The sequence below is a fragment of the Daktulosphaira vitifoliae genome, unplaced genomic scaffold (genome assembly GCF_025091365.1).
Source record: "Daktulosphaira vitifoliae isolate Bord-2020 unplaced genomic scaffold, ASM2509136v1 Scaffold_4, whole genome shotgun sequence".
Taxonomy (NCBI): Eukaryota; Metazoa; Arthropoda; class Insecta; order Hemiptera; family Phylloxeridae; genus Daktulosphaira; species Daktulosphaira vitifoliae.
Genome location: NW_026099575.1, coordinates 37,869,888 through 37,892,436, shown reverse-complemented (window position 1 = coordinate 37,892,436; position 22,549 = coordinate 37,869,888). Strand labels below are relative to the sequence as shown.

General features: G+C 26.1%; 1 protein-coding gene and 1 long non-coding RNA gene across 9 annotated transcripts in view; one reads left to right on the top strand and one right to left on the bottom strand.

The window, feature by feature from the left end:
* LOC126906077 (uncharacterized) overlaps positions 1 to 22,549 on the top strand; it is a 177,099-nt gene that overhangs the window by 124,950 nt on the left and 29,600 nt on the right. The window lies entirely within an intron of this gene.
* On the bottom strand, positions 6,540 to 7,369 carry LOC126906106 (uncharacterized). Its single transcript, XR_007704189.1, has 2 exons — positions 6,745 to 7,369; positions 6,540 to 6,678 (listed from the first exon to the last, which is right to left on the bottom strand). It is a non-coding gene; the product is annotated as an uncharacterized LOC126906106 (long non-coding RNA).

The following is a 22,549-nucleotide window of genomic DNA, read 5'->3' as shown; positions in this document are numbered from 1 at the left end:
GCCTTATAGAAAATTTATTTTAATGTAAAAATTATATAAAATAAAATTTTACCTCTGATGAAGTAAACATAAAAAATCAAAATGAATTATTCATATATCCTTGAAAACAATTGTCTACTCTATACAAAGGTAAATTTTGTAAAAATAAGTAGTGATTTTCAATGTGATTAAACTTATATGCATAATGAAATTAAAAATTATATTTAAAAATTGTATGATAACACAACAATATTATATTCATAATAATGTAGTTTATGAAAAAAATTAGTTTAACTATAAGTGAATATCTTTTTTATTGTCCTTTCATTGAATCAATCATTCTTCGTCAATACGCTTAGTTATTATTTACTGTAGACACACTACTATTGATTGTTAATGAAGTTATCTTTTCATTATCTCATTTACCTTACTATTGATTTCACTCTAAAAAAAGTAAAATTTACTTTTACTGATACAAAAGCATATACCTTATATTATTTTTTAAAGTATCTTAGGTGATGGATGCTCTATTCGGAATTTTTTCATGCCATTTTCAATTACAAAGGCTTATATTTTATCTTTATTTGTTTTTTATTGTACCTTTTCGTTGTTGTCACATGCCATTTTATAGATATTCGCGATGTGTTATTTAACATCTGTGTTTTTTTTTTTAACAAAGAAAAACTTACCATTACTGTAATAGTGTTATTACTAAATAACAATATAGTTACCACAAGTGTTAATATAATAGATTTTAAAGAAATTATTTTTCATAAAATAAAGTTTTTTATTGTTTATTTATTATTTTCTCATTAATTATTTCGCTTTTAAATCATCTTGAAGTTCAATCCAATATTTCACAAAAAAAAAAAGTACCAAATTAGCACTCAAACATTTTTTAGAACATGTTTCTATAATTTGTTAAGAGATAATTTTGTTTTTGTTGTTGAATAAGTAGCTGAAATTTTCCATATGACGTTTTAAAATTTTCAATAATACTTAATAGAAGATATTAAACATAGTTTAATTTTTATTCATTGTCCTTTTCATTTTTTACTTATACTTTATAGGTATTTATGTATTTAAATATCTTAATAAGTTACTCTCCTGTGTAAAAACATAGAAAATATATAGAATTACATTGGTTTTTTTTTTTTTGTAATCAAATAAACTCGATGAAGCCGAGTTTGTTTTTAATCTTGTATCTTATCTTTGGTCTTTTTCTTGCTAATAATTATAGTAGCGATGAAATGATGGGGTCATTTACATAATGTCAATATTCTTATTTAAAACCACAGAAAAATTCAAAACGCATTTCATTGTAAAAGGAAAAAGTATTGTTCGGTAGATTTACACTAATCACAAAATTGTATTCAGAATACTAAAACTTAATAATCATCTATCAGCCGATTGAAGGAAGCCATTTGTAAGCAGATTATACTCCAGCGAGATCTCAAGAAACTAATTAAATTTTCTATTAATAATTTTCAAGATGCAAGTCACGAAATGTGACCTAATTATTTGATCTATACAAAAAAACTACTAATTTTTTTTATTTTATAATAAGTTATTCTATATTTAATGAAGATTTTTTCAGTAAAAAAGTAATTACAATTTTTGATATATTTAATAATTAAATAATTATCACTCATTTCTAATATTGTGTGTGCCTTAATAAATTGCTTATAGTAGTTATGGATACTGTCTAAAAAATATTATACATATGTAAAAAATTTTTCTGTAAAACTCACACAACTTAGTAAGTAAAACATCACCATAATCTCTCGCTGCTCCTAGTCTCTTTATATTATCCGCATTACCAGAGCGTCGACACGTTTCCTTAGAAAAAATAAGATTTTTATTTTCAATGACACGAATGGCCGACGTTGTTATCCGATTTTTTTGCCGCCAAATTGAAAATTATGACTGATTGCTGTAATATATACCTACATATCATGCAGTATCACGTCTAATATAGTGCACATTTTGTTTGTACGTATAACACAATAACTTCAGTTACAAAAGAACTAAAATGGAAACTGCACCTGCTGTAAAATGCGCGTATTACCGTTGACAAGTAAAGTTTTCTTTTTTCTATAAGAAATACTGTTTTTGGTGCAAATTTTTTGCCAACAATATATTTCTCACTAGTTTTAAAGCGTAAAAGTATGTTGAGAATGATAAACATAACATTCATTTTATAGTATTCCGGGAAAAATATGTTGTATAATTTGATTACAAAGGAGTTGTTTGAAAGTTGTGACATTTAAAAACCTTTGTGACTTATCCAACATGTTCATACGTGTTTTGAGATCTTAATTAAGATAATAAATGGAATTGACAACCCAAGCAGTGTCTTTGATATCATTAGACGAACATGCTCAGTAAAATGAAGTTCTGTACTCAACAAAGTAATATAATACTTGATAAAAATATCTAAAATATATAAAAATCAGCTCTGACTAAACTTAATTTCATTAGAATATTTTTTTTTTGTCTGAATTACAGAACAATAAATCATCTTTTTTTATATCTAGAAAAAATAATTCACTTGAATGTAATATAATGGCTTTAACTTTGATCTCTAAAAATGAATCAGTTTAGGTTTCGCTTTTTCTTCCATAGCTATTGATGATAATTAATAACCAAATCAACATTTACTTTAGGTATATATATATTTATTGAAGTAGGGTCGAATTGAAAAATAATAGTATCTACTAAATATTTCAAATTTATTTATTTAACTTTTTTTTATGTCAGGAGGCAATGTAAAATATATTTAAAACAAAGTTGTAAACAAATGCAACACCAAATTAACGGCTACAATACTTACTTATAACTATTAAAAAAGAAAAAAATAATAATAAAAACAATAATAGTTAAAAATGTTAATATTTAAATTCTGCAGACAAAAAATTAAACTATTGATTTATTTTACTTAATATTATCTAAACTATGAAAAAAGAAATCAATGTTGCAATGTACGAGGCCGTAAGACGGCTAGTTATGCACTGCATTAGATTACCGCCTTGCAATAAGCTTGTTTGATTTATATAGGAACAAGGACAGAGATTACCTGGGTGGATTCCGATTAAACACACATCCAATAAATGACGTAAAAACAATAATTAAATAAGAATAAATAAAACAAAAATATTAAAATTTCCTTCGATAAATAAGATTAAAATAAAGAGGCGCAGGAATGACCTAAAATTGACGACAAAGCGGCTATGGACAAAATAGAAAAGATATAACATAAGACAAGCGATTAAAGACTTGGCTGTTTAACGTAGAATAGATGAATGATGAATAATGGCGGCGGTAGGAGTGAACTGTATGTATAATTGCGTTGAAATGTTGAAGATAAAAATGAAATGGTTACTACAAGGGAAGCCGCTAAAGAAGTAAATACTTCAGTCACAAACATGGTCGAACACTAAAGGAATGCAAAGCTTAAGGGAATCAGGGCACAACAAAATGCATGGCACACTATAGCCGAATAATAAGTGAAGACTCTTGCTATTTAAACGAAAAAAAAAACAATAAGTTGAGAAACGACGGTGGAGTGTATACGGCGGGCAATTGACGCATAAGCCGTCGTCGATTTGTCGTGCTAGGTGGACTAGAGTGAGTAGGTAAATAAAAGCGCTAGAGATTAGCTGTCATGCGATTTGATGTACTCGACGGTGTTTGTGACAACTGGTCCACTAGGTCTTTGTTAAAGGCGTTCTCTACCAAACACATATCATGAATAAATTTTAAGTGGAAGTATTTTCGTCTCTAATATCAAACAAATTAAAGCACAGTATAAAGTTTTTAATCAATTTAAATGACAGAAAACCCAACAGTGTCGCTTAACAAATCCTATCATGGGCATAGCTTTATACTATATTGATATTATTCGATTTTTAAAAGATTATTTAAATGAAATAACACCTAAATCTTTAAAGAAATCACGTTTTAACAATTTTTCATAAATAAAATAGAGATGGTAAACTGTTGAACTACTTCTATTAAAAGTAAAGCAATAGCATTTCGAAACACTAAGATGGATGTCATTTAAGAGTCACTAATTTAAAAATCTATTCAATTCATCTTGAAGTAATTTAAAATCCGAATTTGAACAATTAGGCAAAGCTTTAAATAATCAGAAAATAATGAAAATTTACAATTTTGGATTGAAAAATTAATATCATTTATGAATAATGAGAATAATAAAGACAAAGGTTTTATTTGAGGGACACTACAATTTTTATTTTTACTTGAAGTATTTTGTTAAATAGAAATGAATTAATCCAAGAGAAAATATCTCGAACACTATAGAATTTAAGTTTTCGTAATAGTAAATTGTGACTAACTTGGTCAAATGTTTTTTTCGAGTCAGAATAAATTACATCTACTCGACTACCTCTTTTAACATTCAAAATGTTCAAAAACGTTAACAGCGCGTAAGCATTAAAAAATGAATGATTTAACAATTATACAAGTACATCTTCAAGACCATGAGGCTCTTTGGTAAGTTTTCGGAAACCTAATAATGGGGTCGGAACCGTTTTATTTCCGTAATAGCAGCGCTATATTATTTTCATTCTCGACCACCTGTAATAACCAGAAGCGTTTCAATGTTGATTTTAGTTCTCAAGACTGCGATTGTTTATTCACCTAGCAAACTGCTGTAGGAAATGAAATTCCCATTTTAGCTTTGATTCGAAGCGTTTCCGGAATACGACAATATAATTTTTGATTTCTATTTTAGCTTATATAATAATTCTAATAAACATGACTAATTCTGGCAACTAGAACGTTATTAAAATTAAATTTTCAGATTCAAACAAATAAATACTATAAACTAAAAAATGTTTTTTATAATTTAGTTCTGCAATAAACTCTCTCATTGAAAACAGATAATCTACTTAACATAGTTTTCTCTAATCATAAGTAATCTAATAATTGTATTATATATAAATTACAATCAATACTATCTAGTAATTATGTTAACATAATAGGTTTTAGAATGTTTACTTATTGTTGTTTCAGGTTAGTTAACAATATAAACTTTAGTAATGATAACGTAAAACTTTTCTTATTATCCTAAGGATAATATTTTCACATTAAAAATTATTACATTTTAAGTAGAAACAAACATACTATAAAAAAAACAAAAAAATTATTATTTAAGATTTATTGTATTAAAAAAATATTCATATTCTATAAGCCTCATTCAATAAAGTAGCTAATTGAGTAACTTTTTAAGTATAATTTTTTAAGTGAGATTTTAATTTATTTTTTTCAAAAATGTCGGATGACTTTTTTTAATTTTATAATTAAAATAAAGTCAGTACATAAGAAGTTTACTTTGCAAAATTTATTTCAAGAAAATATATTTATGTTAAATAGCTTTTTTAATTTTTTATTATTTAATTATTATTCTTCCTTAAAGTTTTTTTTATTGAAAAATTGTTTATTGGAATAATTTATAAATATCACTCCGTTTTCTTAAATTACCTTATTTCTTATTTATATTTAATGAGATAAGTTAAAGTAAATATTTGTAAGTTTTCGTAAACTTTAGTAAACTACTGCACTTTGATGATCAACTTATATGGTAGAATTTATAGTGTTATACGTTTATCATAACCTACTCAATTACTTACAAAATAAGAATATTTTCGTGAATAATTTTTCTAGCTTTTTTAGTTACATATATGTCATGATTTATCAGTTATAAAGTGCTTTTTCGCTTCAACTCTAATATATTATAAGGATAAAACTTTGTTTTTTAATGGAAACATAAAATTTAACTAGCTTATAAAATAGAAAATGATGAACTAAATAAGTGACTTGTCGATAGCATTTTTTGAACCAGTATTTTGAAAATATTAATATTCCAATATCAAGGCTATAGTTAAATCGTGAGTACGATTATTTTTATCTTTAAACATTTCTCAGCCATATTTTTCTCCCTACTTAGATATAAAAATGTTAATAACTTCCGAATTATTCACCTAAAAGTTGTTATCAATAAGACGTTTTTATTTTATAAAATTGTAAAATATGTATGTTACTTTAAAAGGTTACAAATTATTAATTTTTAATTTTGACCAAAACCAATAATTTTTGTATTTTTCAAGGAACATAAATAAACTAGGGTCACCAACTTACTGGGCGAGACAATGTATTGTCAGACTACAGTAGGATTTAAAGAAAAATAGAAAAATAAACATTGAAGTTAATTTATTATCATTGAAAACAATAAGAATAAAAAAACTATGTTGTTTAATTTTAGGCTCATAATTAAATTATGTTACTCCTATATACTAAGGGGAAAAAAAGTTTTATATAATTGACCTTGTCATAATAATACTAAATATAGAAATAATTATTGACTATAATATTATAAATATTAAAACTGTAACTGATGTCCGGTGAGTCGTTGATAGTTGATGTACATCAAAACCACGTGACAAATGATCACATAACCATAATAAATTGGGATGACCTTAGATAAGGCCGTTGCTCGTACCTTATAAATTAGGAGAAGATAATTTTTGAAGGTAAAAAAATACAAAATACACGTGTCCATTGAAGACGTAAAACGCGAGAAAAAGAGTTTGTGGTTAAATTATATTAAGGGGACTTTATTAAATAAAAAAAATTAAGTTAATACGAAGAAAAAACCGAACAGTCGACAAACCTTACCTGTTATTAAAGGAGAAAAAAAATCAGATATTACTAAAAAAAAATTATGACACCTACAACTTATACTTGAGAACACGATGAACGTCTTCGGGTACCCATCGACCGTCACGCACGACATTATAGCTAAAGCACTGTGAGTATACGCTCCAAGTAAGCGACTGGTTTTAAGTGATTAGACTTGACTTGCAATACGTTGAGACACCTCGGAATAAAGTACACTACATTGCCATAATAATGAATGCACATCACCCAATATAATATATTGTATGTAGCAAAGCTAAAAAAAATTAATTAAAACGAGAAGGCGGCATTTAAACACGCCTGTCCTGTTAATGAATATAAAAAAATAGAGGTATTTATAAAATGTTAAAAAAAAAATTCTCAACACGTGCTTAAGGCACAGCGCACTAAAACAAACTCTGGTTAAAAACACAAATAAATATATACATTACTAGCCCCGAAACGCTAAGAACAGGAGGCTGGTTCGGCCGACACCAAAAAAAACTAAACAATTTACATAACTATAGGTCACTTGCGAAAAAAAAACTATAATATTCAAAACCACAAGACACGTTGTAGGGCAAACTAACAAAGAATTAAATCGGTACGGACGGGAAATACCAACCCGTTCCGACTATGACAATTCGCCGATAACTTGTACCGCGCTTGACTCGGCGGTCCAATGACAACATTTCGGCTAGTTTTTAGAGGTAGGGGTCACAAATCTAAAGAAAACCAGTGCTGGAAGTTACGGAGAAATACCTGAACTAATATTTATGGTTAGGTAACAATGCAGGTGGTGAGCAGTGCAAATGTTCAACGTCCAAGATATGAAAAAGAGCGGGGGAGTGTACACACAAATGCCGTCCATGAACCGGTCCGAGGTAGTACACAGCTGACTATCTCGCACGTGCATAAACAAATCGCAGCACCTTATCATAATAATAATAATAGTTGCAATATAAATAACATGTATACAAAAAATTAAGAAGTAACCTTTTTGTTATGTTACAACTTACATGTAATATACCATAAATTTTCTATTTAAAGTTAGTTCTTGTTATATAATTTACAATAATGACTATGCTGTAACTATGGCCATTTTAGAAACATTTATAATTGTTTTTCATAATTGATTTATAATTAAAAATAAAAACAATTTTCTCATTACTTAAAACTATGCCTTAATTTTAAAGAACTAAGAGGAAATATTCAAAATTAGCAAACATATCATTGTTTAATTAATACAATATCACGTAACATCCAAATTATACTATAAAATGCTATATACTGATTCTGAATAAACCTTCTTATTCAAAATATTATTAAAAAGCTTTAAATGCTCATCGAATAATGACGATATTACATATCTGCTTTACTGAGTATTATTTTATTTTTATAAAGTATTTTAAGCAGTAAAATTATTTACAAGAATGTTAAAAAGAAACAAGGAACTTTTACTATGTAAAGAAAAATCAAGTTTAATAAGAATAAAAGCAATAAGGAATGCCATGTTTATATCATAATATTACAGTTTGAAATTTATTTCTAGTATTGCTTATATTGTACCCAATTATTTCATGAATAATTAAAAACACTCATCCGGGAGTTGAATACATAAAATAAAATATTATTCTAGGATTTGGATTGTTCTTTCTGATCCAATATTTATGAATAACGTTATGAACCTCGGGCTATAGCCTTTAAATTCACAGTTTTTTCATGAAACCATACAATTATTTATTAAAATTGCCAATACTCAAGGAAATTTTTTCCACAAAATATACATAATGGACATAGATAAAAGTTTACACAGCCAATATAGGGAGGTGATTAAATCAATCGGCCATTTTAATGTAGATTAATCAGTATGTTTGAATTGCTAAATTTAAACTATGTTAACGTTAACAAAAATATAGTAATAATTAGAAGTTTATTTTTTCACAATTTTAAAGTATTATTTAATATTTAATAAATATATTGAAGTACTAAGCATATTTAAAGAATATATTTTTGGGATAATTTTATTTTTTTTTATAAAATAAATACATTTTATTTATTATCACAACTGTAAAGGTGATAACCTTATCTATACTACAACGGCTACCAATTATTATTTATATTAAGAAGTTTCCAAAACCTATTTTTTTCATTCTAAAATCGTCAAGAAAAATGGAGATTTCATAAAATTTTATCAAATTAATGAATTAATTAATAAAAAAAACGGTTTATTATCCTTCTATTCCTTTAAATTTAAATATATGTATATTTTTTTTTAATTTAGTGTATTATTTAAATTGATTAGTATTTTAAAAATTATTAAACCGAAACTATCACTGAGACACTTTTTTGATAATTATAATCAAATTACAATCTACATTAAGAAATTTATTCAGTATTGATCTTTACTATAGGCTTTTTTTTTCGTCGTTTTACAGCATCTACATTCAATGAAATTTAATTAAGAGCATTCTTAAATCAAACTGAAGTTTGATATAATAATTTTTGAGTTCAAAAAATTAAAATTATTCATTGAAATTGTCATGGTAATAAATTTTATCTACAATTTTAACAAGTATTAGTTTGAATAATCAACGTGGGATTAACTATATTTGAACCATTGATCAGAATTACTTTGTAAAATTACACCCATCCTATCACACAGTTACACATTGTATGTGCAATACCCAAATTGCTCTATCGAAATCTAAAGCGCTACTTATAATTGTATATAATGATCGATTTGTTTATAAGTGACCTAAAGGAACGACAAATTCATCGCAATACGATGAATTAGTACTTGTAGTATGTGCATAAGTAGTAATATAGAAAATTGCATTATTCGTCCGTGAGCAAACATAACGGACACAGCTCACTCATATTACATTTACTGGTGGAAATGTAATGTTTGACTTCCGCCCCTCGAGCTATTTGAGTTATCAGGATTTACATATGTATATGTAAATTATTATTATTACAGTCTTTCTGTAACTGTGTGGGACTAGCTGCACATTGTTTCTAAAAACAAAAAACACCGAAATAGTTTAACTGAAGAAGTCGATGTTTTGTTTGTTCGATCAGTATAAAAGCAGAGATTGTTTATTTTCCAAAAAAATTTAACTTTATTTGTTGGCATGATAAAAGTTTCAGTTTAATATCCTGATCGGTAACCGGTGAATAAACCTAACTGACACGACATGTTTATTAGACTTATGTACACATATACTTTTTTCCATCGGCGAGACGTTGAAAAATAAGCTCCATAGAAAACAATCATAAATTATATTCATTTTATTTTATAAAACGATCATAACTACTATAAAACTTTAACCATGTCTAGAATATCAATAAGAAGAATTCAAATTGTTTCCGTACATATTACGACAATTTTCAACCTGATATTTGACGTAAAATAGTATTTTTAAACTTATCATTTTAACAATATTAGTCGAAATTCAAAACTTCAATATTATTGAATATTAAGTAAAACAGATTTTTCATTAATTAAATGTAAGAGGATTATTGAACTTTTTGTAAATATACTCCATTAATTGCGAGTAAATAATTTACTTAAAAAGTGTTTCTTATACTAAAATAAAATAAGAAGATTATTCTCTAATAGGTTAACGGATTCATGTTGTTTATTAATTTTTCGAACATTTTAAAAATTACGAATTATTCTATCAAGACGTATTTTTTTTATCAAATATAATAAATTATTTGGTCCCAAAAAAATACTTCCACTCAATGTTTGTTTAACCAAAACATTTTGTAAAGCCGAAATAAGGTGACGCTTTCTGTAAAACACAAATTTATATTAAGCAAATTTGCATAACATCAGTCTATGCCATTTCTAGATGCTTCGAACACATATTACTTTCGATTGTAATGTATCCTTAACACAATATCGTGTTTACTTGTTTTTTTTTCTACATTTTATTATTTAATTTAGCCTAAAAACGTGTGTCTTGACTACAAAGTTGATAATTTATTGTTACAATTGTATATTATTTTACTTACAATCCAAGAACGGTATTGAACCCTAAGTATTTACATTTCTATGCTATGGATAAGGTGATTAACCACAAATAAAAAAAAAATGAATATTGATTACCTTTCAAGATGTCAGCAACCTTACCTGAACTGTTTAATGTTCAATCTAACATGGCTGAAAATTATCAATAATAAAAAAGCTTACTTCGTTCGTTACGAATCCACAACCTCAACACCACTCTGGCTTACGAAGAGATAGAACTACATTGTTATTGATTCAGTAGTTTGAGTTTAAGTTTTATTGCGGAAACAGCTGAATTATAATTTATTTTATGACCCGAATGATTCAACTTCAACAGTAATAATCTAAAGTGTTACGCTACCTCATTTGTTTTGTAATTGACTTGGTCGAAGATTAAGAAACCTAATTAAAAATTATCTACTTTTTAAAATGCATATCATAAGTGTTGTAGTTGTAAAAAATCTACAGATATATTAGTTAATTTCATATAAAATACAGTTGTAAATTTTAAATCAAACATTTTTACTAATAGTCAAGTTTAATCAACAAGAAAAAAATATAAATAATTTTTTTAATAAAAATAATGCACAAATATTAATTAAAATAATTGTATAAAAAAAGAAATATTTTATTATTACATTTTATCTTGCACTAAAATTTTAAATATAATAAATGTAAAAAACTTTAGGGTTATTCTCACAGTAAAGGTTTATGAGTCGTGATAAACCCGAACTGTGGTCAATATAATACCATTTAAATACAATATGATGCTGTGATTGTACATAAACAATTTATTGACTTGGATAAAAATGGAATAAATTTCTCAAAAACGAATTACGTAAAGTAACAAGAAATTAAATTACAAAGTTACTAATTTTTAAAGATTTTTTTATAAAAAATAATAATGACTTTTATAAGCATATTAATTTTCAAAACTTAAATGCTTAAAGATTTGAAAAACATACTGAAAGAATAATTTTTTATGTTTGTATTTTATTTTATTTTTCAGTAAAAGGCTTTTAAAATAGACCGAGGAATTTTCACGTTTTAACTTATTGATATCAAATTTTTTATGTTAAATTAAAAAGTTAATTCAATGTTATTGAATTTTTACTCTTATAAACTAGAACAATTTAATAAAATGGAATATTATTTTTTCCAACCGATTCATCAATAGTATCACTCAACCAGTGGATAATTCAGGGGGCCTCATTGTCCGCAATATTTATTTTTAAAATTAAGTGACGAGCAAATAAAATAAATCTAAAATGTGGACGTTCATAGATATTTTTACTATACCTCCCCTATAAAAAATTATGACTATACCACTGTACTCGATGTATTATTTTTAAACTTAATTACAATATTTAGGTTATTATTTAAATCAACATATTGTAATGAAACGATAAGAAGTCTAATTTTACTGCACCGTATGAATTTATATGGTGTAAAGTATTTTGTGATAAATAATTTTTTGAGTAAATCTTGATTAACTATTGTTATAAATTTTATTATGACTGCATGTTACTTACAGGTAAATGTGCTACATAATAATAATAATAATAATAATAACATAATAATAAACACTTAAATGCTCAAGAGATGTCTTTAACTATCTAAAAATATCTATTAAGTTAATATTTTTATCTTTTGACTACATTTTATGTATAAATTATAAGTTAATGATTTTAATATTCTGAGCAAGTACCGTGTTTTGTTTGAATATAGAATCGTAATTAATTATAGGGTTTCTAGTAATATAATTTTAATATAGTAACTACGATTTGAAAATTACTTTAATTTAGTAACTGACGTAAATTAAATACAAAAATTTCTATTATTTATTCAGTTAATTTTCGAGATTTTTTTATTATTGTTCATTAGTATTTGCATACGCAATTTGCCTTTGTCATTAAACATACTTTACGTAACTCATCGTGCTATAATTAGGTCACCTTAATTTTCCTATTTGACATGATTATTATCTGCAAATAATACACTAGTGTACTGCCAAAATGTTTTGATTTGCTATCGTAACAATGTAACATTAATTACCGTTACCAGATTTTTATTTTGTTGTTTGGTAAAAAGCTTTGTAACTATCAGGTGTAAATTATTATAAATCTAGTAATTATTATAACTGAAATTTTCAGATGAATAAACAAAAACATTAGTAGATTTTATACAAATTTCGAAGAATTTTAGCATTATATTTCTTTTATTTAGAATTAAATTAATTAACATTCATGTTTTTACAACTTTTAGAAATCATCAATTTTATATAATTGATCCATATTTAGAAAATTTTGGAACTTAAATCTATTATTTTCTACTGATACCTATTGCTTTAAAAGGTTATTTTTAAAGGTTTAGTGAATACAGAAAAATTGTCCGAGATACTTAAGAATTTACTTTTTTAGAATTTTCCGACTAATCTATTTTTATTTATTATTTACTTTTTTAAAATGAACCCAAATATAAATATTTATTTTTCGCTTGGATATTTTTTTTACTGAATATTTAGACTAAAAAATATTACTTCTAATTTAATTGGTATCTAAAGGCATATATATATGTGTTGATTAATATCTAAATTCATAATGTTTATTTTTATTTTTATAAATTTTAAATAAAGAGAACTGTTGATAAATTTATTCATATTTTATGAAACCTTTCTAAAAATATTATGTACTTAAACATAGTTTGGGTTACCAAACATACACTATTTTTATGATAGTGTAATTAATTTTGATTTTTTTAGATGATTTAGTAATTATTTTCGAGAATATTAATCACTTTATTATATAATCTCCGAAAGTATTTATAATTTAAATTATAAATTTAATTAATTACTACTTTTCCAAGACTAATTTTTGATATTCGTGTTTTATGTCTAATTCTAACAATTCCAAATAACTTATAATTTAAGCGTTGTTAATTATCTCAACATAAAATATAATCAACTCTATAACATGACTGAATAATGAATTAAAATATTATGCAACGTCTGCTTATACAACTGTAGCAAGAGCAATCATTATTTCAATATTTCAGCGCTCTTCTTAATACGCAGAGAATTCCTCAGGGAAGCACCGTGAATTTATTAAAATTTAAATTTATAACGAAAACTCAATTTCTATTAACAAGTTTTCAAACCGAAGTAGAGTGTCACGGAAAAAGATAACGCGTATGACGTATGTATGTAGTGTATCATTAATACAACATGAACAAGTTGTTAAAATGTTGATGACCAAAGAAATAAAATTATGAAAATAGTAATAACAATAAAGATAACAAGCACTCATAAATAAAAATTTATTTGGGGTTGAGAATAAAACAATTATACAAACTCAATCGGAAGTGTGATGGAAGTTCGAGGGTAGGGGTAAGGTTTAGTTGTGTTTGGTGGTCGGGTTTAGTTTTTTTTTTGTTCTCCAACCGGTATTTTATGAGCCGTCCTGTATTTGCTGTTAGGCATTATTTCAAAGCGACCGGTGCAGTCTTTAAAACACACACCACAGAGTTGTGCTTTAACCTGAACTTAAACAAGAGTTGAATTACAACACAACGTGGGGATACCCGTGTTGACCGGAACACAACATAGGTCCGTTGACTGAGCTGCAACACATAGTGGAGTTGGGGCAGGAATTTAGGAACAGTTGCCAATTATTTGTAAAAAATATATTATTTGCAATTTTTAGGTTGTTGAGGATTTTAGATTGTTGTTTTCAACAATCATAACGGAGTTTTAAACAGAAAATTGATTTATTCTTTAACGAGATTCGCACGTCTATCCCTCAAAATAACCACTTAAAAAACGTCCGTATTAGTTCGATTCTTTACTTTAGCGTCGGAAGTAGTTTGATTTGATATTTTTATGAAAATGAAAACATTAAATTTTGTATATATGATCTAGTGTTAGTGAAACATTTTAAAAGGAATAAATAAACTTTTATCAATAAAAATTTTAATAATAGCATATCTCCTAACAGTTGTACAAGTTTTTACGTTATAGGTAAACATAATTTTTATTATTTCCAAATTAATAAAAGAAATTTCTTTAGAAAAAATCTAAATAAACTATAGTTGCTATTGACTAATGTTTTTTTTTTTTTTATCATCAAACATTTTTACAAGGAGTTATTCTTATTTAAATTAAATGATTTTACATTCTGAATAAATTTTAAATATGATTTTTAAATGAGAGTCTTATTATTTTGCTTCAAGTAAACTGCTTCTCTTGAGAAATAAAAGACCAAAAAGGTTCTTCGTTGTGTTTGAAGTAAAAAAATGATATAATTTCGAATATATTGAAGAACAAAACATGCTTTATGACCACTAAGTTGATATTGTTCTTGTAGTATCTTTTTAAAACGATACCAAGTAGTATGAATATTACGTCGCTCTATTGTTTTAAACTTTACGCTTACTAAGACAAAAAAAAATCAAGTGTAATCTGTTATAACTATTAAAAAACGTTCTTTTTTCTTTTTATACAAATTTTAGTATTTTAAGTATTTTGAAATAATCATAATTGTTATAGAAAAGTGAAAATAGGCTTTGAACTTATGTTTATCGAAAAATTAATTTTAACCTTAAACATTTCTCGGAGTATTATCTATAAAAATGTAATCAACTAATTTGCAATATTGGCAGTCATAATAGACAGTTGTGATGGTCTTCAATTCCGGTATTGAAGTAAATGGATCATCGGTAGTGTCATATTCGACTACACGGTCGGCGCTATTATTACAACAACGTAGGTATATGTGGTGTCTTTTTTCTTACGTTGTTATTGTGGCTGGTCGAAAGTGTAGGATGTGTAATGATAATATAACAAGCATATGAAAGCGTCCTTTGTCGTACCATAAAAAGAAGTATTAAATTTAAAAATAACATGTTGAGTTAACTCCTCCGAATACACTTTAGCGATCGAATAACATGACGGGTAAACAATAAAATATGTATCAAATGATATTTCATATGTGTCAATATTACAGAGGTTTATTTGTCCACCAGTCTTGAGAATTTTAAACACTCGCCTGCACATAGCGCGTCCGTTTATTTGTATTTTTAGTGTCTAATATTACAAACGCTTGGTGATTTAAACATCTACAAAATTTGTTTATAGTAAAAATTAGTCTACAAAGGAATCCTTCCTATAAATGTTCAAAGGTTTTATTAAATTATTATCATTAGCAAACATTTGATGTTTTATGAATACAAGAGCTAGCCTAGTTGTCTCTATTATGGATTAGATACGAACAGTATAGGTATAATTTTAAAAGTTATTCTTAGCTATTTACATTTCTTTTAAACTTTTTGGTTGAAATCCAATGATATTTATGGAAAACTGATGACCTCGAGAAAAATCATAGAAATAATTCGAAATGTACAAAAAACAATGAATGTTGTGGAAGAAGTGTTTCTTTTATCAATTTAAAAATTACTCGCTGTGGCCTAAAATAAATTATTCAAACTGTATTTTTTAAATTAAAAACTTTATTTATTTAGCAACACCTGTTCAATTTCACACGATCACTAATTTTTGCCAAGGTTCAAGGTTTTAAATTAAAATTGCTCTAAGTTAATACAAAATCACTATTTAACCGTTTCATCGAAATCACAAGTTTTATTTTATTGATTTTAAATTAATTCAAGGAAGTTGGTTTTTTATTTTATTTATTTTATTATTGCTAAAATCAATTGAATTTACAGACGAATACGTGATGTACAGTTTTTGTTCTTAAAATATTATTATATTATTAATTTTTTAATTAACTCTTCAAAATTTAGTCCATTGATGATTATATACAAAAATAATTTTTGTATATAATTATTAATTATATATTTAATTAATTATTAATGAATGGATCGAGCGACTGCTATAAACTCTGTTTATAATAATATTTTTCAGGATTACTATACAAGTACGTTTATAACAAAAGTCCATGTAAATATCATAAGATATAAATAAAAAAACGTAATTTTATAAATCCAAAATAACTACCATTCAAATAAAGTTGTTTTCTAAATTTGTTTGTGATTGTTTATCAACACTTTCTAAAACAAGTGATGAAAGTTAAGAGTAAAACATCTTATGGGATAATTTCATGGAATATCAAATATATATTTTGATGTAATTTTTATCAAACTTATTGCTCGAAGAGAATCTTCTAGCAATAAAGAACTACTAATTACCCTACTAACTTGGAAAATACCGCAAAAATAATATTCCAAGTGCAATACAATTCATGCGATCAAAGTTATTTATACTCGACACCCATTCATTGGAAACGAGATGGTTCTCGGAATTTGAGCGTCAATATTAACCAATCAATATTCAATTGATATTTATTCATCTACACTTGACACAACTTCATTATGACTGAGGAAGTCGGTATGGGGGGAAGGTGTGTGTCATTGTTAAAATTCACGTACGGTCACCCATTCAAGAACTAACAGCAAATAGTGCAGCTGAACATCAGCACTAAGGCGGCGACTGAATGATCTACTGCTACACACTATGCTCCACAGTGTACAACTATATAAAATGCAAATTAGTAATTATTAGTGTTGTTCAATTTAATTGCGGTAATATGAGACGATAAGCAACAGATATTAACCTCATAGTGATGGTCAGTAAATAGCGTGGCGTCGACCTCGACGTAACTATGACAACAACCGCTAAGTGGTCACCTGAAAACTGCGACCACAAAAGTTACGCCGTGCGGTTATCATGAAAAATAAATGATATCTTCACTTTGTCTCCGCATAATAACCTTTTTAATGTACTCGTATAATGAAAAATATTTTTCATTAATTAAAAATATTAGATACTACAAAAAATAAAAATAGTTTTAAATAAAATAGACATAGCTAAAGCGGAATTCTTCGTAAAATATTAATCGTTTAATCAAGAAAGAAAAACTGTAAAGGCGATTGTGAAATACCTTAGCGTATAACATCTCTGGAAACTTTGGTGGTCTCGGCCGTTCTGACACGCTCTTTCTTTCTAACGACAAAATAGCAGAACGCTATGGCCTATTGTTTTGTTACTTCAATACCCTAAATCGACAAACACAATACGCCACCAAACCCATTTATCTAGCTTAAACGGTCGAAAGTTTTTCAAACGATACAATTACTGTACGCGTTAACTTGGGTTGTCTTGTAATGTTCGACTTGCAAATATTCACAAAAGCTACCGGAACAATTTACCTCAATTTCGACAAACAAAATAAAATGTTTGTGATACTCAGTTTGTATTTTTGTCATAAGCCACATTTACAATCCAGAGAATGTTATGCTACACAAACGTTGCTCCATTGAAGGGTATATATAATATAACATAATTTAACGATGAATAGTAAAACTAAACAAAATGTCGCTCGTTTACTTTGATACTACAGACCAATGATTTTCAAATAAAATTGTTGAGTAATTAAAAAAAGCTCAGTAAATAAATCCCAATTGATAAGTAAAATTCAAGTTGACTGTTTCAAGGTACATTCTTCGTAAAAAAATCGTAAATACAGCATGTAATCTGTTAATACACCATACTAATATTTAATTACCACCTTAATAGTAGTTTACCGAACCTTAGGTCAGTTCTAAACAAAATGAATATTACAACCATAAACTTTAACTTCTACTTTGCCCGATTTAACATGTTTAATTTGACCTTTCAATCAAGGTTCCAAATCCATTTTGTTTTTAATAAAATGGATTGTTTTTTTTTTTCAAACAATTTATTTTTTAATTATTTGTTTTAAATTAAATAAGAGTATTCAAGACGACTTTTTTAATGCTAGCCATCGATTTCTCTTAAAATATTATAAATTAAAATCTTAAAAATTAATAACATTTGGTATTTTTTAGTTCAATTCTTATGCCTTATAGGGATGTCAACTAATTTTTTTATAATGACATCATGTATATATAACTATCTTTTTGAGTAAAAAATAACCTAATTAAGAAAATGACTGATCATCTTGCTGATGTTCAGTCGCACCGTTTGCTGTTAGTTTCTGGGTGGAAAAGGGAATTTCAACAGTGACACATGCCTTGCCCTCATGTTGGCTCCCTCAGCCATAATGAATTACGTCAGGTGTAAAATCCTGTCAAATCGTAAACCGACCCTAAATAGTGGCGTATATTATATTAAATAATTTATTATAATATATTTTTGTAAATTTTATAATTTCATTAATTTTTAATAAAAAAAAAAAAAAGGTATAGCCTTAATAAGTAATTTTACATTCCAATATTATTACTTTTGCGACAAGATATAGTTTTTTTAAATAAATTATTATTTTGTAACATTTTTTAATAACTAACAAAATATAGTAACTATTCAACAAAAGTTTAACTAAAAAAAAGTATTCATACTTTTAAAAATGTTTTTCAAAGGGGAGTGGTAACAACAATGGTCGATTTAAAGTGTATCCACAAGGTCACATAATGGGGAAATCTATTATTTTTAGATTTATTATTCAATCGGACAAGGTTAGTAGATTTTGTATTTTATTATTTTTCAGAGTTGAAAAATAAAAAATAATAGGTACAACATTGAATTTCGAAAAGCAGATTATCAAAAAAGCGTTATAATTTAAGATATTTTACGTAGATTATAAACATACTGTTGGCCATTAAAATAAATGTATTCAGTCCAATAGATTCTAACTATTATTGTGGAATATTACTGTTTTGATAAAACAGTAATAATAATAATAATAATAAGATGTCCAAGTATATTTTTCTTTTATGCACTTATCATTTTATCATTATAGATAAAATCGTTTTTTATTTATACGTCAATAATTAATTTACTATTAGTTATGAATAGTCGTAAAATTGTTAATTTAATTTAATATAACTTTTTTGTGTAAAATCGTAATTTGTTACCGTTATTTGTTACGATATTAATTTTTCATTTTAGTTTAGATTTTTTTTGTTTATCTATAAGATTAAATATAAAATAATGTTATTGACGATATTTTGATACAAGCAGAATGAATGCATTACATGAATGTAAAAAAAATGTACCAATAACTTCTTTTTTGTATGGACTCGGCATTGTTTAGTACCAATACCACAATATATTTTTATTTAAATCACTTTATGCATAAATTATTAAGTAAATCGATTAGGTTAAAAACATGACTGGGATTAAGGTATTTCAATAAAATTAATATCGTTAAAACGCTACAAAGTTTTTATTTGTCGACTGGGATTGAATCGCATAATGGTGTCAATAAAAAGCCTGCGAATTGTAAGTCTACGGTAATATATTTGAGTTTTTATAATATTGTTTATTAATAGTTTATTAGATAATAACATTTATTGTGTAATAAAATTCTGAAATGAAAATATAAAGTAAGTTTTGTCATAGTTATGATACGAAAATGACTTTTGTGCTACTTTATTAATTATTCAAATAACTACCAAGGACTTATACATTATTACGTATCCTTTTGTTTTAAGCTTCAACGTTATCAATTAAAGTAATTTTAAAAATAATTAAAAGTAACTATGATAATAATATTAATAAACATACAATTTAAAAAATAAAATTATTCTAGTTCAAAATTTGTATAACTCTTATTTAAATACTGTTTTTAGTGTTTTCCCTGATAACGACTATGATATGGTGTCATTTCATTGTGACACCGAAGCAGCTAAATTGCCTACACAGGACGCCGCGTTAAAAATACTACAATTTAAAAACACTAAAATTGTGATAAAATTGACATTAAAACATTTTTCTACTAAATATTGAACTGTCTATAACTATTACAAGTTGAAATTAAACACACTAATCAACTTAATAGTGATGGCATTGTCGTTGTAGTAGTCAAATATTGAAGGAGTTGTAATTTAATTACTTTTATGAATATTTTACCAAATAATTTAATTAATAGTCTATTGATTACTTAAATTGACAAATCTTAATACATGATTTGCGCTGAAAAAATATCATAGAAAACATTAGACATGTTGTACAATATTTAAAAGGTTTGTTATACAAGTATGAACCAAACTTATAAATAACAGTTGTATATTTGGCAGTAAGGTTTACATACGGTGTAAAAGTAATGTTTAATATTCCCTCAAGCACATATACATTTCAAAAACTATACCTAAAAGGGTTAAAAGTAGAGCTGTTTTACTTCATTACGCATTTAACTAAAATAAAATAGGTGTTTTACCAATGTGGTCCTAAAACCATTTGGTATACGATGGAAACGTGTTATCATCAGCCACCTATTCACTCGTAATATGTACAAATCATACACTATAATGCATTCTCAGTGGACATACACATTGTGTTAAAAAATACAGATCATAAAAGCGAAATTCCAAAATCCAAATACCTAAAATTTTACAGTCGAATTATAGTAGTGCCCCGTGAGATTTCTCTGCAGTAATACATCCAATGAAACATGACGTATCCATATAATAACAGTTACGTAATATAAAAGATTTTTCTGAGCCTTTATCCGTGAAAGCAAATATTGAGCTTTTATCTACTGCAATAACGCTGCTCTGAGTAAGGTCAGATTAAAAAAAAAAAATTAATAAATAATCAGTACAAATTATTTGATGATAACTGTGCTAATATAAAAAAAAGAGTTCAGCAAATATTTGTGTTGCTTAAAATTGTTGTATACAAAAAGTTATGAATTATCAAAATCTGAAAAAAGTATTTTTCAAAATGTGTTAAATTTTTATCACTTATTATGATGTAAATCCTATAAGCTGGAGAAAGTATCATGCCTTAAATGTTAATGAGATTCATTTTTGTTCTGGCTTTGACACATCATTTAACATTAAGAGAGAAATTACCCCCTTAAATGTGTAACCATTAGTTGATTAAATTATTTTTTTACTATGCGTGATCGCAAATCATTAACACTGTTAGTTGAAGTATCGACTCAAATATTTTAATATTAAACTCAATAATTAAATTCAAAAAAATGCTTTTAAAACGATTAAAATTGTAAAAAAAAATTTGACGGAGTATTCATGAAAAGTATAGGTAAAATATGACAATATTGATTGTATTAACCTGACATTTTTTGATTAACGACTTACTTGATCAAATAAATTTCAACGTTAATTTAAACAAAAAAAAATACAATTTGACTATAAATAATAACTTTATTTAATTTTACTTCAGATATAATTATTTCGGTAAATAAAATGTTAACGAAAGAATTTAAGTAATGTCAAATCCTTAGTTATGTTTTTCATAGGATAAAATGAAGTATTAAGGATATTTTCTACAAGATAATTTCCACAAGAAAAAGTAATTATCCTAATGGTTCAGCCAGTAATAGTAATGGCCGTGACAGATGTTTTTTGATAGATGTGGATCGAGTGTTGACCCGTTTCATGAGCCGTCACGTTTCTATGCGTTTTAGTATATTATAAACGTATAATATAATAAACACACCCACAATTCCAATCTTGTAAATAACACACGAGCAAAAATCTCTAAGATCTAAAGTTTCATTCCTTTTTTTGCTATGCCACTGAACAAAAGCGATAAATATTCTTAACCTTAAAACTTTATTAAAATATAAAGACAAAAAATATACTATTATTTTATAGTAACTGTTAATATTATTTAAGATTCCGAGCCTTTTAAATTACTACCTATACATTTTATCATATTGAATATTTAAACGTGACATGAGTTATATGTATATTCTTCAATTATTTACTAACTGAAAATCCATATAAAATTAAATTTAAAAATACACTTATTTTATATTTTAACCAAGAGTTACGACATTTATAAAAAAAATATAATACCTAAATTATAAAATAGCCAACATTATCAAGATACAA